General features: G+C 38.6%; 1 protein-coding gene across 2 annotated transcripts in view; it reads right to left on the reverse strand.

Annotated features, from left to right (window-relative positions):
* The window catches only part of SLC35F4 (solute carrier family 35, member F4), a 293,301-nt gene that overhangs the window by 277,670 nt on the left and 771 nt on the right, over positions 1-14,860 (reverse strand). The gene's annotated exons all lie outside the window — the stretch shown is intronic.

Here is a 14,860-nt window from a genome sequence, read left to right on the forward strand (position 1 = left end):
TAAATATAGTATTAAAATCCTTAAGGAGATAAGAGAAGATATTCTATCCATAAAACAAGAATAAGATGCTATATTTTTAAGAGAAATATTCAGAAAACAAAAGAGTTATTAAAACTTTAATAAAACTTGAAGTAAAAAACGTATAGAAGAGTTTAAAAATAAAGTACAACATATAGACAAAGGGATGGAAAACAGGAGAGGAAAGGTTAGAACCTGTGTACTTCATTACAGCATTAGCCATTACATCAGAAACTATACCTCTCAAATTCATATTGCTTAAGCCAATATAAGCTGAGGTTTCTTTACTTTCTAACTTACCATCACATTCTAACTGACTGTCAAGCAAAAGAATACACACACACACACCCCTGGGGAAACTTTGGAAACCAGTACGTCTTGGTAAAGTATACACTGGTTTGTAGTCTGGAGCCACTGATAAAGATGGAAGCAGTGCCTTTATCAAATAAAATTATCTCCCCAAACCTGCCCATTTGCCATAATTTGGATGCAAATATTGAAGATACCAGTCACTATGCTATTTCCCCTCAGCAAACAACTGGATATCTCACAATATTTCTAACTCCTAACTTTCTGTATGTGTATATGAATGTCATTGAAAAAGAAAATCTATTCTGTAAGCCTTTTAGGACACATGAAAAGTTGCAATGCCAAGCAAAACTGAACTTGAGGAGAAAAGTAGGTTGTGCTGCTTTGGAAATGAAAGTAGTTTTGCACATTAATATGACTTGCTGCCTTACACATCAGCATGTAGTGGCACCTGAAATATTGTCAATAATCCTACAGGAAACCTATTCTACTGTCTTGAAAGTAAAAGTCAACTCCATCAGAGCCAGGGTCAAAATTATCACCTTCTCAAGAATTTCATTTTTAATCAAGAAAATGTGGAGTTCTCCTTGACTACCTAGAAGCTGCTTTGCTTCTGGAAACCATGATTGAAATCTTTAAATGGCATTTGGGAAGACATTTGTATCACCTTTGATAAAAAAAGGAAACCCATTCATAGAACAATTCAGTAAGGAGAAACTCATTCATAGCTTTTCTTACTTTATGGATATAACATGATACTTTTTTTTCATTCAAAGCTTTACAGTCAGCATTATTATGCAGCTGGAAAGCACAAGTTCTTTTGGAAACACAGTTTCTCAAGAAACTAAGGATCCAGAGGGACAATGTGTCATAAAATGTCTTCTCTGTAGATCAACAATCCAAGGGTACCTAGATATACTGCAGGATATGTTTGAAGGACAATTCTGCTTGGATGACCTTAACATTGAAACGGATTCATCATTCTGTCCTTGTAGACAAAGACCACATGGATGGTTTTTGAGGCCATGTCTCAAAGATGATCTCATTGACTTGAATACAGATGAAATGATGTGACATTAATTCAACTTGCAGGATCAGGAAATCTGGTGTTTCTTGAAACATGTCCACCCTCTTCCTGCAAAAAAGCTAGTAGATCTCTAATTTCATTTGCTATCTCATATCCTTGTGAGTCAACATTTTTAGAAGGTGTTAAGACTTCCAACACATTGAAGTAAACTGGGTGTCAAAGATGAGCTGCACGTTGTCATGCCTAAGATCACTGCAAAATTTTAACTTTTTATTAGTCCAACAACAAGAGCTGTCTCACTAAAATTTACTTTTGAATAAAACTAAACTTCACTTTTATTTTAACACATTTAAATTATTTCCATCTTCCAGATATTACCATTAAATTTTGCATACATTATTATGAAATGAAAAAATAGATAAAACTCAGTGGAATTATTTTATAGCCTGTATTTGTGAAGTAAATTTCCAATGTAATAAACTGCATGAAAATGTTTGGTGCATATGTGCATATGGGGGATAGGTGAGTAGTTCATAGATCAGATTTTCAAAGATTTCTGTATCTCCAACATGTTAAACATAGAAATGCTAGAAACCACTGTTATCCACTGTAAAGCAGTCTCTAAACTAGTATGCAATTATGATGTCAAGTCAAACATCAATTTAATCCTTAGTCACCTTGAAAACTAGCAGTTAAATTTTCAAATGTGATCTGATCCAAGCCCTAAAATGTGTGCCAGTAAGTTCCTATAAAATCGAACTTTTCAAGTTTAATGCATTAAAAGCCTACCTGAGAGACATGACAAGTAAATGCAATCTGGTACTCTGGATTGGGTCTTAGAACAGAATGAGAACCTTAATCGAAAAACTGGTGAAATCCAAATAAAATCTAGAGTTTAATTAATTATAAGGCACCAGTGTTGGTTTCTTCACTTTTGACAAATGTACCATGCTAATGAAAAGTGTTAACTGAGTGAGGAAGCTGAGTGAGGGGTTACGGGAACTCTCTGTATTATCACTGCAACTTTTCTGAAAAATTTAAAAATATTCCAAATAAAAACATTACCTTGGAAAAAAGTCTATTTGACATTTTCCACAGGGCTTAATCACTCATCCAGCCAATTTTATGGAGTGCCCAGGCACTGTTCTTTGTGCTGGGCATACAGTGCTGAACAAGATAGATCCATCCCTACCTATTCTTAGGGATGTAATAATCTAATGCACAGAAAAGCATTAAACAGTCACAAAAGTGAACATAAATTGCACTAGCTGCTTGTGGTAAGTGCTATAAAGAAAAAGTACATGAGATGATAGAGGCGCAAAGCTGGAAAGGGCTCTCAGAGGTGGTGTTGAGGGGCCAGACAGGTCACACCACCAGGAAGACAGGAGAGTTTGTTCATCATCTTAGACAAATGAAAGAGCCTGGAACAGGAACCAGTAAAACCAAAACATAATAAGGTCATGAAAGCGTGGTGGCAGCTAAAGAACCAGACCTTGTAAGATCTTGTAAGCTGCGTTCAGAGTTTTATAGTTTTCCAAAGAGATACAGGAGGCCACTAATGACTTTAACCAGAGGAATGGCATGATCCAATGAATGCTTCTGAAAGATTATCATGGTTGCTATACAGATGTGGACTAGAAAGGAACAAGACAAGCAGCTCCAGCTTCAAGCACTCACAATTTTCAAAAAGTTCTCAACTTCTAAGCACCTTTGTTCTAAAAAGTCTGTGGGAATAATAATGTCACTTTAGATGCAGTACTGCTTCTTCAGACCCTGTCACCGTAACTCCAGCAGGGAAGCTGGTGCCTCCATAGCCTCCAGCCCACTGGATTTGGATCTGTCCTCTAGAATGCCTATAACTGAACATGGGTTTCAACAAAAACACAAAATAGATACCAAAGGCACATGACTTGGAGTTTAGTAAGATATTGGCAGGAAAAACCTGCAGGCTCTAATGCCCTTAGGGATCTCTGCTTCACAAGGCATAAAGAATTCTTATTATGTCTGGTTTTCAGTACCATGAAACCATTATTGACACCTCACTAGTGCCATCTTGGCATTAGCCTAGGTCTAAATAGAACAAATCTCAGACTGCAGGATACTGTAATGTTCAGACTGTTTAAATATACCATGTTAAATGTCATCCTCAATTACTGTACGTTGAATCTGAAAGACCTGGTGTATTGCCCTATCTGACCTAGAAAAAGAACTATGTCTTCCAAACCTGATGTAACCAGTAGCACGTCAATGAAGCTTAACAAGTAGTCTGCAGTGCTAGATGGGCACTCTTAAACAGAATTCTCAAGGACTTATACTCTAAACAGACACATGGATTTTCTGTTTCTAAGTTTACACAGTATCTATAAGTTCATTAAATATTATCTAGATTCACTCTAAGGGCTCTCGGGACCAGAAGAAAGAAAAGATGGAATCTTGATTGAAGCCTATAATTTGATATAAAAAATGCAATATTCTGTGAACCAAATAGCTATTAAGTTAACTGTCCAACCAATTGCTCTGTTTCTCTAAACTATCGTCTCTTCCCTCATACAGCCAATAGGGTTACAGGAGAGGGCCTCTGACAGCCATGATTGGGAAAACTTGACCCTGCCCCAAACCACCACCATCAATAGGGTCAAGAGTGTGCATGTGACATAAATTGGGCCAAAATGTCTCTTTCCCCAGGAATCTGGATTTAGAAGTAAGAGATTCTCGCTCAATCTGTCTGCTTTCTTGAATAGAGGACATGTAAACACTGGAACTGCTGGCAGTAGCTATTTTTGACCATTTGGACAAGGAAATAGAGAAAGTCAGCCTGAAACAAGAGACAAGAATGGGGAGCATGTGCCAGAGAGAAAGAGATGAAAGACAGAGGAAGAAGGCTTCCTGTTTTCCCCACAGCCCTTCAGGACCTGATTTCAGCCTACACCATCTTATCCCTCCCCTTTAAACCCATGAGAGACTCCCTGGTGTCTTTTCAACAGCTCCCATTTTGCTTAAGCCAGTTCAAGTGGAGTCTCGTGACTACAAACCAAACAAACCATCACTAATACTCCACATCTTTCCATTTTACTTAGTCTCAAATGGCATAGAACCAGCTTGCCAAATTCTTTAAGCCAAGATCTTTGAAAGGAGAATCCAATTCCAGCCTCTCAAAGCAGATAAATGAAAATAAATGAAAAATGCTTATCCTGGAATGTTAGGTGGGAAAAAAAGCAGGACACAAAATTATATTATAACTAAGCTACAGTTTATATTTCTCAATAAATCAAGAAGTGAAGTCCTGTATGCCTTAGGAAAGCTGGAAAGAAATTAACCAAAATAATAATACTTGTGTTAGGGTAACAAGATAATTTCCATTTTTCTTTATATTTCTCTGTGTCTTGAAGTAGTTAAATGATTTATACTTTTAAAAAAGTATAACTCCAAAGACTATGTAGAAACATGTAAATATGTTTGTAACATAATGATATATTTTTTAAAAAGAACATAAAATAGTCTGTCTGTTACATCTGTGGCTACATACATAGCGAAAAAAAGAACTGTCTCTTTAACACTCCATGTATGAAAGGAACAATGCTACTTCCAATGGACTATTCCCGAATTAACCCTTAGCCTTCAGTTCCTCCCCACCTGTTTGCCCTCACTATCCCATCTTTACCCCATTCTACCCAAGCTATCCATGTTCAGCTGAGATTCCACCTTTCCCTGCTACCTCTCTCCCAACTTCACCCGACTTTGGTGCCTGAGTACATGCATGCATCTGCAGACATGTAGACCCATTCTGTCACTCACTGGCTGTCAATTTGCCTCATCTCTTTTGGTCCAGCCCATTTGGAATCACTTCATCACAGATGGCTTCCAGCCCATTTTAAATAAGCTATCCCAAGAGGCAATCCAGGTAGAACCACCCCTTTCTGTTTTAGCACCAGACAAACCAGAAATTGGTAAAGAGCAGAAAGTAACAACCAAAAATAAAAGCCATTGTGAACTTGGACAATTATAACTGTGTTTAAATTGCTGTAGCATAATTTTTAATAACAACAATTTAAAATACAATTATGGGTATGACCAAAAAATGACTTACCATTTACTTACAAGCAAAAAGTGAGCATGGTTCTTTGAAGTCATAAAACTGATTCTGTTCATTTCCTCGTAATTATAATAGCTTCCATACATTGAACTAGATATTGTTCCAGACACTCAATAAATATTATCTTACATAATCCTCCCAACTACCTGTGAGGCAACTATTATCATTCCCATTTTACAGGAACAAAACTGTTGATCTGAGAGGAGGTTAAAGAAACTATCATCAGAATAAACAGGCAACAGACAGCATGGGAGAAAATTTTTGCAATCTATCCACATGACAAAGGGCTGATATCCAGAATCTACAAAGAAATTAAACAAATTTACAAGGAAAAACAAACAACCCCATCAAAAAGTGGGCAAAGGATATGAACAGACACTTCTCAAAAGAAGACATTTATGCAGCCAACAAACATATGAAAAAATGCTCACCATCACTGGTCATCAGAGAAATGCAAATCAAAACCACAATGAGATACCATCTCACACCAGTTAGAATGGTGATCATTAAAAAGTGAGGAAACAACAGATGCTGGAGAGGATGTGGAGAAATAGGAATGCTTTCACACTGTTGGTGGGAGTGTAAATTAGCTCAACCTTTGTGGAAGACAGTGTGGCGACTCCTCAAGGATCTAGAACTAGAAATACCATTTAACCTAGCAATCCCATTACTGGGTATATACCCAAAAGATTACAAGTCATCCTACTATAAAGACACATGCACATGTATGTTTATTGCGGCACTATTCACATTAGCAAAGACTTGGAACCAACCCAAATGTCCATCAATGATAGACTGGATTAAGAAAATGTAGCACATATACACTATGGAATACTATGCAGCCATCAAAAAAGATGAGTTTATGTCCTTTGCAGGGACATGGATGAAGGTGGAAACTATCATTCTCAGCAAACTTTCACAAGAACAGGAAACCAAACACTGCATGTTCTCACTCATAAGTGAGAGTTGAACAATGAGAACACATGGACACAGGGCAGGGAACATCACACCCCAGGGACTGTCCGGGGCTGGGGGGCTAGGGGAGGGATAGCATTAGGAGAAATACCTAATGTAGGTAATGGGTTGATGGATGCAGCAAACCACCATGGCACATGTATAGCTATGTAACAAAATTGCATATTCTGCACATGTACCCCAGAACTTAAAGAATATTTTAAAAAATGGCTAGCAAGTAGCATAGCAGGTGTATAGACCTAGGTCTTTCTATTGCCAAAGTTCATGGTCTTTGCATTAGAACTTGTAGCCACAAACCAGGTCTTAGGTAGGCTTTCAAAATAAAGTACATCTAAAATGTAACGTTAAATCCAACTATTAGCTAGTGGAAGTAGTATTTTGCATTACAAACATCCAGTTTATAAGCAAATTTATATTTTAAATGCAAAATACACATCAGAATAAACACTGTAAAAACTACCACACTATCTAACATCAATAGCATATACAATGATGTTTAGTATTAACATAGATCTTATATGTTCTAATTTAAAACTATATTACAAAATACTTCTCAAAACCACATATTAATTGTATTATTTGTTACTGTTTACAAAACACTTCCTCTCATACATAAAGAAACACAAATCTTACTCTCAGGATATAAACAGAAAGTGAACAAGGAAAGATATTTATTGCATTTATTTCACTAGTAATAGAGAATTTCATAACTTGTTCCAGTTAAAGTGCATAAGAGTTACACAGTATTAATATTGTACCAGGAAGATCAATACTAACAACTTCAAAAGAAGAAAGAGGAGAAATCACATTTTCTTTCTTATGATTTAGTAACTTTATTCTACTCTGTGGTTTTTTTTTTTTTGAGACAGGGTCTCGCTCTATCGCCCAGGCTGGAGTGCAGTGGCCGGATCTCAACTCACTGCAAGCTCCGCCTCCCGGGTTTACGCCATTCTCCTGCCTCAGCCTCCCCAGTAGCTGGGACTACAGGCGCCCGCCACCTCGCCCGGCTAGTTTTTTGTATTTTTTAGTAGAGAAGGGGTTTCACGGTGTTAGCCAGGATGGTCTCAATCTCCTGACCTCGTGATCCACCCGTCTCGGCCTCCCAAAGTGCTGGGATTACAGGCTTGAGCCACCGTGCCCGGCCTACTCTGTGGTTTTTAAAAAATTGCCTTTTCCTTGGCCAGGCACCGTGGCTCATGACTGTTATCCCAGCACTTTCAGAGGCCAAGGCAGGTGGATCACCTGAGGTCAGGAGTTTGAGACCAGCCTGGCCAATGTGATGAAACCCTGTCTCTACTAAAAAATACAAAAAATTAGCTGGGCATTGTGGTGCATGCCTGTAATCCCAGTTACTCGGGAGGTGGAGACAGGAGAATCACTTGAGCCTGGGAGGGAGAGGTTGCAGTGAGCCAAGATCATGCCATTGCACTCTAGCCTGGGCAACACAGCAAGACTTCGTCTCAAAAAAAAAAAAAAAAAAAAATTGCCTTTTCCCCCATTGCAGCACAGAAAATCTTAAGAAGGAAGTAAGGATGCAGAAATGCAGAAGTTACAACCAGGCAGGTAAAATGATCATAAAACACCATTTAGTGTATTCTCATTCTTTAAAGTACATCTATTTGATTCACTCATTGCTGGTAATTTTTTTCTTTTTCTCTAATCACTACTACCATCATGTACTCTTTCTTTTTCTGTGTGAAAATAATTAGCTCTCTAATTTCTTCAAATGGAACTAAATATTTCATTCATTAGTAGAATAAACTTTATTGAGCAACAGAATATACCACTTTGCCTAAGATAAAATAAATAAAGATAAATCCCCTGCTCTCCCCAAGCTCTATGGGTGAGATAGTTTTATGCAAAGCAAAAAGCCCAAAATAGTGTGTTAAATGCTGGAGCAGAGGTGAATACACAGCATTACAGGAGCACAGAGGGAGGATTAGCCAGCCTGGGGCATTTGGGAAGCTTTACAGAGGACAGCACATTTAAACTGCACTTCTGAAGATAAATAGGAGCTTTCTGCAGGGTGACGAAGGAGACAGAGAGGGAGCACTGGGGCCAAAGTGCAATAAAGCACTGAGAAGCAAAAGAGCATGGGCACAATAATGTCATTAAAACAATGAGCTGCGTGATGAGACTATGATCAGAGTGTCAGAGTGTGAGAAGACCATATGGGACATGAGATCAAAAAGAAAAGGTGGGCCAATGCAGTAGCTCACACGTGTAATCCCAGTGCTTTGGGAGGCCGAGGTGGGAGGATCACTTGAAGCCAGAAGTTTGAGACCAGCCTGGGAAACATAGCAAAACCTGATCTCTACAAAAAATAATAGTAATTAATTAATTAGCTGAGTGTGATGGTGCCCACCTGTAGTCCTACTCAGGAGGCTGAGGTGGGAGGATGGCCTGGGCCCAGGAGTTTGAGGCTGCAGTAAGCTATAATTGCACCACTGCACTACCAGCCTGGGTAACAGAGTAAGACCCTATCTCTTAAAAAGGAAGGGGGCTTGGGGACAGAAAGAGAAAGAGAGAGAGCAAGAGAGAGAGAGAGAGAGACCAAGAGAAATAAAAGAAAAAGTTGGACTAAAAATAAACTAGTGATACTTCACCAACTAGTGATTGGTGAAGTAGATTAAAGTGCTTGCATATATGGAAGACTACACGCATACACGAAAATTTAAGTTATTATAAACAATATAGGCCAACGAGATAAATGTTCAGTACAAAATAAAAGCCACTTGCTGTGTCCATGGGCATAAAAAAGACTGAAAGGATATATACGAAAATGTTAACACTAATACCTTTGGTAGTAGAATTGTGAGTAATTTTGTTTTAATCTCTCATTGCTCTCTGCCTTCCAGATTTTCTGCATTAAGCATATATTAGGCAATTAGAGAACTGTGGTGTAAGGGGGAGAAATGTGTGCTAAAATAGAACAATATAAGCTGGGTTCAGATTGTGGCATGCTAAGTAATTTGAACTTTATTCCACAGAAAGTGAAAAATTACTTCATATATTTGATCAGGGGTGTGAGATGAACAGATCTGCACTGTGGGGAAGTAAATATTTTTAAGGTGTTTATGCTGGATTGGAAGGACTTGAGGCTGGGCAAAAGATGTGATGGAAGAAGGCAGTGACCGCAGGACTGGAAAGCACATTATCTGGGGTAGAACGTATAGGATTCATTAACTGATTATAGGGCAAGGTGAAAGGGCAGAAGTTGAGGATAATTCAAAGTTTCTGGCTTGGGCAACTGGTTGGATATAGACATTAGAAGCTGAAATGCATAATAAGGAGGAAAAGGCACATTTTAAGGACAGAATGATGATTTTGGTTTTATATGTGACATGCCTGGAGGACATTCAGGTAGAATACTCCAAGGGATTTTGAAATATGGGTGTGGGTTCAGAAAAAGTGGACCTAGAAATACAGACACACCAAAGATGATAATGCTATGGGATTAAAGGAGCTCACTCAGGGAAAGCAGACAGTGAGAGGACACAGCTGAAGCTAGAACCTTGGGAAATGCTAAGTCTTAGCAGTCGTCCAAGCACCCAGAGAACTAAGAAAGCTGGAAGTGGGTAGAGTTCTTTCTGAAGTAGGGATGATACCAGAACTGCTGTTAAAGTAAAAGGGAAAATATTTACTACAAATTGCAGCTCCCAGTAGACAATGATCATAGAAACTGATCACTAATGGGGGATAGAAAAAAAAGGCCAGCAGGTACAAAGGCACAGAACAAAGAGAAGCAACTGTTTACCAAAGGTGGGTGAAGACAGGTGAAGTGAATGGACTCCTTTACTGAAACCTTTCCAGGGAAGGTGGGACTGTTTTGAAAGCTGTCAAAGCTGACCTACTGCATGACTGTTCTAAAACAGTGATTTCAACTCTCTTTTTCACAAACAAAAAAACCAATGTCCACAGAGTGGTGTCCCAGGTCTCAGAGCCAGTTGCTGGCAGGTTTAAGGATATAATCAATTTCCAAACCATTAGGGTTTAATTCAACCATACATCAACACACTGTTTCCCTATACAAACACACAAAAAAGAATACTCACCCCAAAAACATCAATAATGGAATACAATAAAACATGAATGAATTTATCCTTTCATTTGACTTATGGAAATGAATTAAATTTCTTACAGTATACAACCCACCACCTCCTACCTTTCCAGCTAACTTCCACTAGTCTTTGATTCTACTGAGACCTCTAATTTATGGAACCTACCATCTGTTCCCTGTTCCTAATTATCTAGATTTCCTCTTCTCTGCTTACCAGGTTTAAATTCCATGATCAATCATTTCAATAATACAACTCTCTTGTATACAACTCTCTTGTCCCTATTTTTAAATATGCATTGGCTAATCTGCAACTCTGGTTATATACTTATCATTACTTGTTCCACGCCTTTGCTGTGTTAATGAATGAGCCAACATACTGGCTGATCTCACTTTAACTTTGTGACCAGAAACTTTAAATGGACCCTTAAGGCCACCAGACAACCTGAGCGCACTTCTCCAGTCCATTCACTCTCCCTATTTAACTATTCGCCCCTTCTCTTCCAGCCTCTATCACATCCTCCACCATCCTCATTCTCATTTGGTGACTCTCTCTTCCTGCTTGGAGAAGACTGCAGCAACCAGAAGAGAATCTCAAAAGACTCCCACCATCTCAGTTATACACTTTCCCAAACCTGCCCCACACAACTTACCCTATATCCATGTTCCTATCTAAGGCAATGTCCCTTCTCTTGTGCACTAGTTTCCATGCACTATCTCTCCAACTTCATTAATTTTTCTTTCTCTATTGAATCATTCTCATTCACATGCAAACATGCTCTTATTTCTCTAATCTTTAAAGAAAGGAAAACTTTCTTGAGCCTGCTTCCTCCATTTCTTCTCTCCCCTTTGCACAAAAATCCTTGCAGAGTCATCTATACTCACAGTTTCCAATTCTTCCCTCTAACTCTCTCTTATACACATTCTCATCCATTTTATCTATCCTTATGTACTCTTGTCAACATTCTTGTCAAGATCACCCATGACCTTCAATTGTCAAATTCAGTCGGTCTTCATTTTACTTGACCTTTCAATAGCATTGGACTCAGCTAATCTCTTCCCCTTGAAACTCTTTATTTACTGGCTTCCAGTGTATCACATGTTCCTTGTTTCCCTCCTACCTCCCTGGATGCTCCTTCTTGGTATCCTTTAATGGTTTTCTTCTTCTCCTGAACCTCTTAATGTCAAAGTGTCTCAACATTCAATCCTGCCTCTTCTCTTCTCTATATGCATTCGTTCCTTGGAGGTCTCATCTAGTCTTAGGCCTTAAATGCCACCCAAGTACTGGCAAATCCTTAATTTACATCTCCAATCAGACATCTACTCTGAACTGTAAGCTTACTCTACATCTCCAATTACATTTAGCATCTCTAAAATGTTATCCTTATCCCCTGACAATCCACTCCCCCACCCCTTTCCAAAGCTTCTCTACCTTGAAACCTTCCACGTTTCAGGTGATGGCAACCCAAACTTAGTGAAACCAGAAAAGATGCAGTCATTTTTTACTCCTCTCTTTCTTACAGATACAATATCCAATCTATCAGGGTACCCTATTGGCTCTAATTTCAAATATATGCAGGCTCTGACCACCTTTCTCTTCCTCTACTGCTCCCACTCTGGTTCAAGCCACCATCATGTCTCACCTAAGTTATCACAATAACATACTAATTAGATGTTTTCACCCTGTCCCAGTACAGCAGTGAGACTGATATTTGTGTAAGATAAGTCAAGTCACATCACTCTTCTCTCAGAACTCTTCAAATGCTCATTTCATTCAGAATACAAGCCAAAGGATTGACAATGACCTCAAAGGCCCTCCTTTACCTGCATTCGTGGATCCTCAGTGACCTCATCTCCAACCACTTTCCCAATTGTTCACTGCACTTCAGCCATGCAGGCCTCCCTGCTGTTTTTCCAGCATGCCAGTTGCACTCTACCTCAGAGCTTTACGCTAGCTGTTCCCCCTGCCCAGAATGTCTTCTTCTGGATGTCCATATGGCTAACTCCCTCACATCCTTCAGGTCTTTGCTCAATTGTTACTTCCTCAATGAGGACTTCCCTGATGAGCCTATTTAAAATTGTGACAATCTCTACCCCCAGAATATCGTATCCTTTTTATCCTGTTGCAACTTTTCAAAAGGTGCTTATCACCTTGAAATGTACTAAATAATTTATGTACTTGTTTATTTGTTTATTTTCTTGTTTCCTCCCACTAGAACTTAAGTTCTTAAAAGGAAAATACTTTTGTCTGTTTTGCTCATTGATGTACTCCTGACACACAGGAGGTGCTCAGTTAACACTTGTTGAATGAATGAATCTATTCCCTACCTAAGTAACCACACTACGCATTAATCATCTTTTTTAAAAAATGTTTAAATAAATATAGAAACAGTGTCTCACTACATTGGTCAAGTTGATCTTGAACTCCTGGCCTCAAGAAATCCTCCTGCCTTGGCCTACCAAAGTGCTGGGATTACAGACATGAGCCACTGCACCCACCTTTAATCATCTTTGTATCCAGATTTCTTGTTTATATTTACTCAATAACTGTTCATTAATTGAAGAGTATAAATAAAACAAATGCCCTATTGCCCATTAAAGTACCTTCATTTCTCTGAATTCTAATATATTTCTTTTTTTGCATCAGCGTGACTACTAGAATTTTTTCTGGACAAGGTACAAGCAAACAGCAGGATGCATTAACAGAAGGTTTGATCTTCAGTGCATTTTCTTAGATGTAAGTCCCCATCTATCTCCAAAAAGGTAAATGGCATAGATATCTAGAGATTGTTCCTCATATGTGATCAGGGAGAAAATGAGAAAGTCACCTTGCTTTCACATATTATATATTCATCACTGTAGCCTTTTCTTAAGTATATTTTTCCATACTTCCCCTAAGCTGTTGCTCATTCTCTGTAATAGCCAAATCAATTGACCATATTGTACTGGTTTGCTTCAGTGTTTGTTTACTAGTTGAAGCCTGCATTAGGACAGGATTATTTCATGGTGCTCAGTTCCCTGGCCCTCCTCCAGCTTTCTCCTCTCTCAATCTCTCACTGTGCAAAATAGCAATCTTTCTCTGCTTCCAAAAGCATGAGCATCCTGAGATTTATCTGACTATCACTTAATTCTCTCTTCTTGTGAGATTCTCTGCCTTCACTCTTTTAACTCTATGGTCTAAACTTAGGTAGGTAAGTGCCCATCACAAATAACCATGCCAAGTTAATCTTTATCCCTTTTGGCTTCCAGTTATAGCCTTGGCCAGTGCTCTTCCCTTTTTTTGTCCTGTTATTGTATTGCAAATGAAGCATGTGCAGCTATTTGAGCAAGTACAAAAATATAATATGAACATGTCCTTATCTAAAATGTCACTTTTTCAATATTCTTTTTAGGTTGTTCATTGTTAGCCAAAGTCCCATTGTCATAAAAATTACAATAATAAACTACCCTGAGTCTTTTAATTTCACACACAGCTTCTACATTCTCTAAGCCACTAAAATCCCATGGTTCCTAATTAAAATATTCAAAGGTGAAAGTCAAGTAATTTCCACAAGATATATTAGTTCCTTTACTTATGTTTCCAGGGTTAAAAAAGAAATCCTTTGCCAATGAAAAAGAAGAAGTTTTTGAGTGTATAGTACAGGGATTTCAAAGAGCATTCCACAGTGTGTTATTTTCTTTCCAGAAAATTCTAACACTTTATAATTACTTTTGTATGGAAAATGAATAATTTAAGCCCCTAATGCTAAAAACAGCTAGAGAGAAACCATCCAAATCAGATAGGCGTTTCCTGAAACCAAATGAAATATCGAACTAGAAAATATCTGTTTGAGAACAGCCTGTGGAACAAAGCTCTTGAATTATTATTCAATAGAGAGGAAGCATGGTAGGGGAGAAAGTTACATGAAAAAATGGTGTTTTCTTGTCTTTGTGCCAGAATTTTTGGGGTCCCACGCTTCATAGAAACTGTAATGTTGATTGCACCCCAAATATCACAGAAAAATACGAATCAGAAATGCATCTAGGAGCTTCCAAGCTTCTGACAAAAATAATGGCAAAAACATCAATTAAGCTCCATCTGTTGCGACAGAAATGCATTGATAAAGAAAAAAGCAAAAGCCCACCTGCATAGAAACTAAACCGCAGCTACTCCTCCAATTCGGAGAAAAATGAGCTGCACTTCAGTCGCTAGTAGAACTAATCCCAGCAAATATAGCTAGTGGGTTTGTGTACTGGGGGAGGGGGACTGCGAGCAGAGCACACCTCATCGCCCTCCCACCAAAACTGGTCCAGAAACGTGAAAGCATCCACGCCGCATGACCTCGCTCAGCTGGAAGAAAGCGGTGGCCGCGACGTGCGGGTGGCCCTGTCTCTTCCCCTT

The sequence above is a fragment of the Colobus angolensis genome, unplaced genomic scaffold (assembly GCF_000951035.1).
Source record: "Colobus angolensis palliatus isolate OR3802 unplaced genomic scaffold, Cang.pa_1.0 Scaffold57, whole genome shotgun sequence".
Lineage (NCBI taxonomy): Eukaryota > Metazoa > Chordata > Mammalia > Primates > Cercopithecidae > Colobus > Colobus angolensis.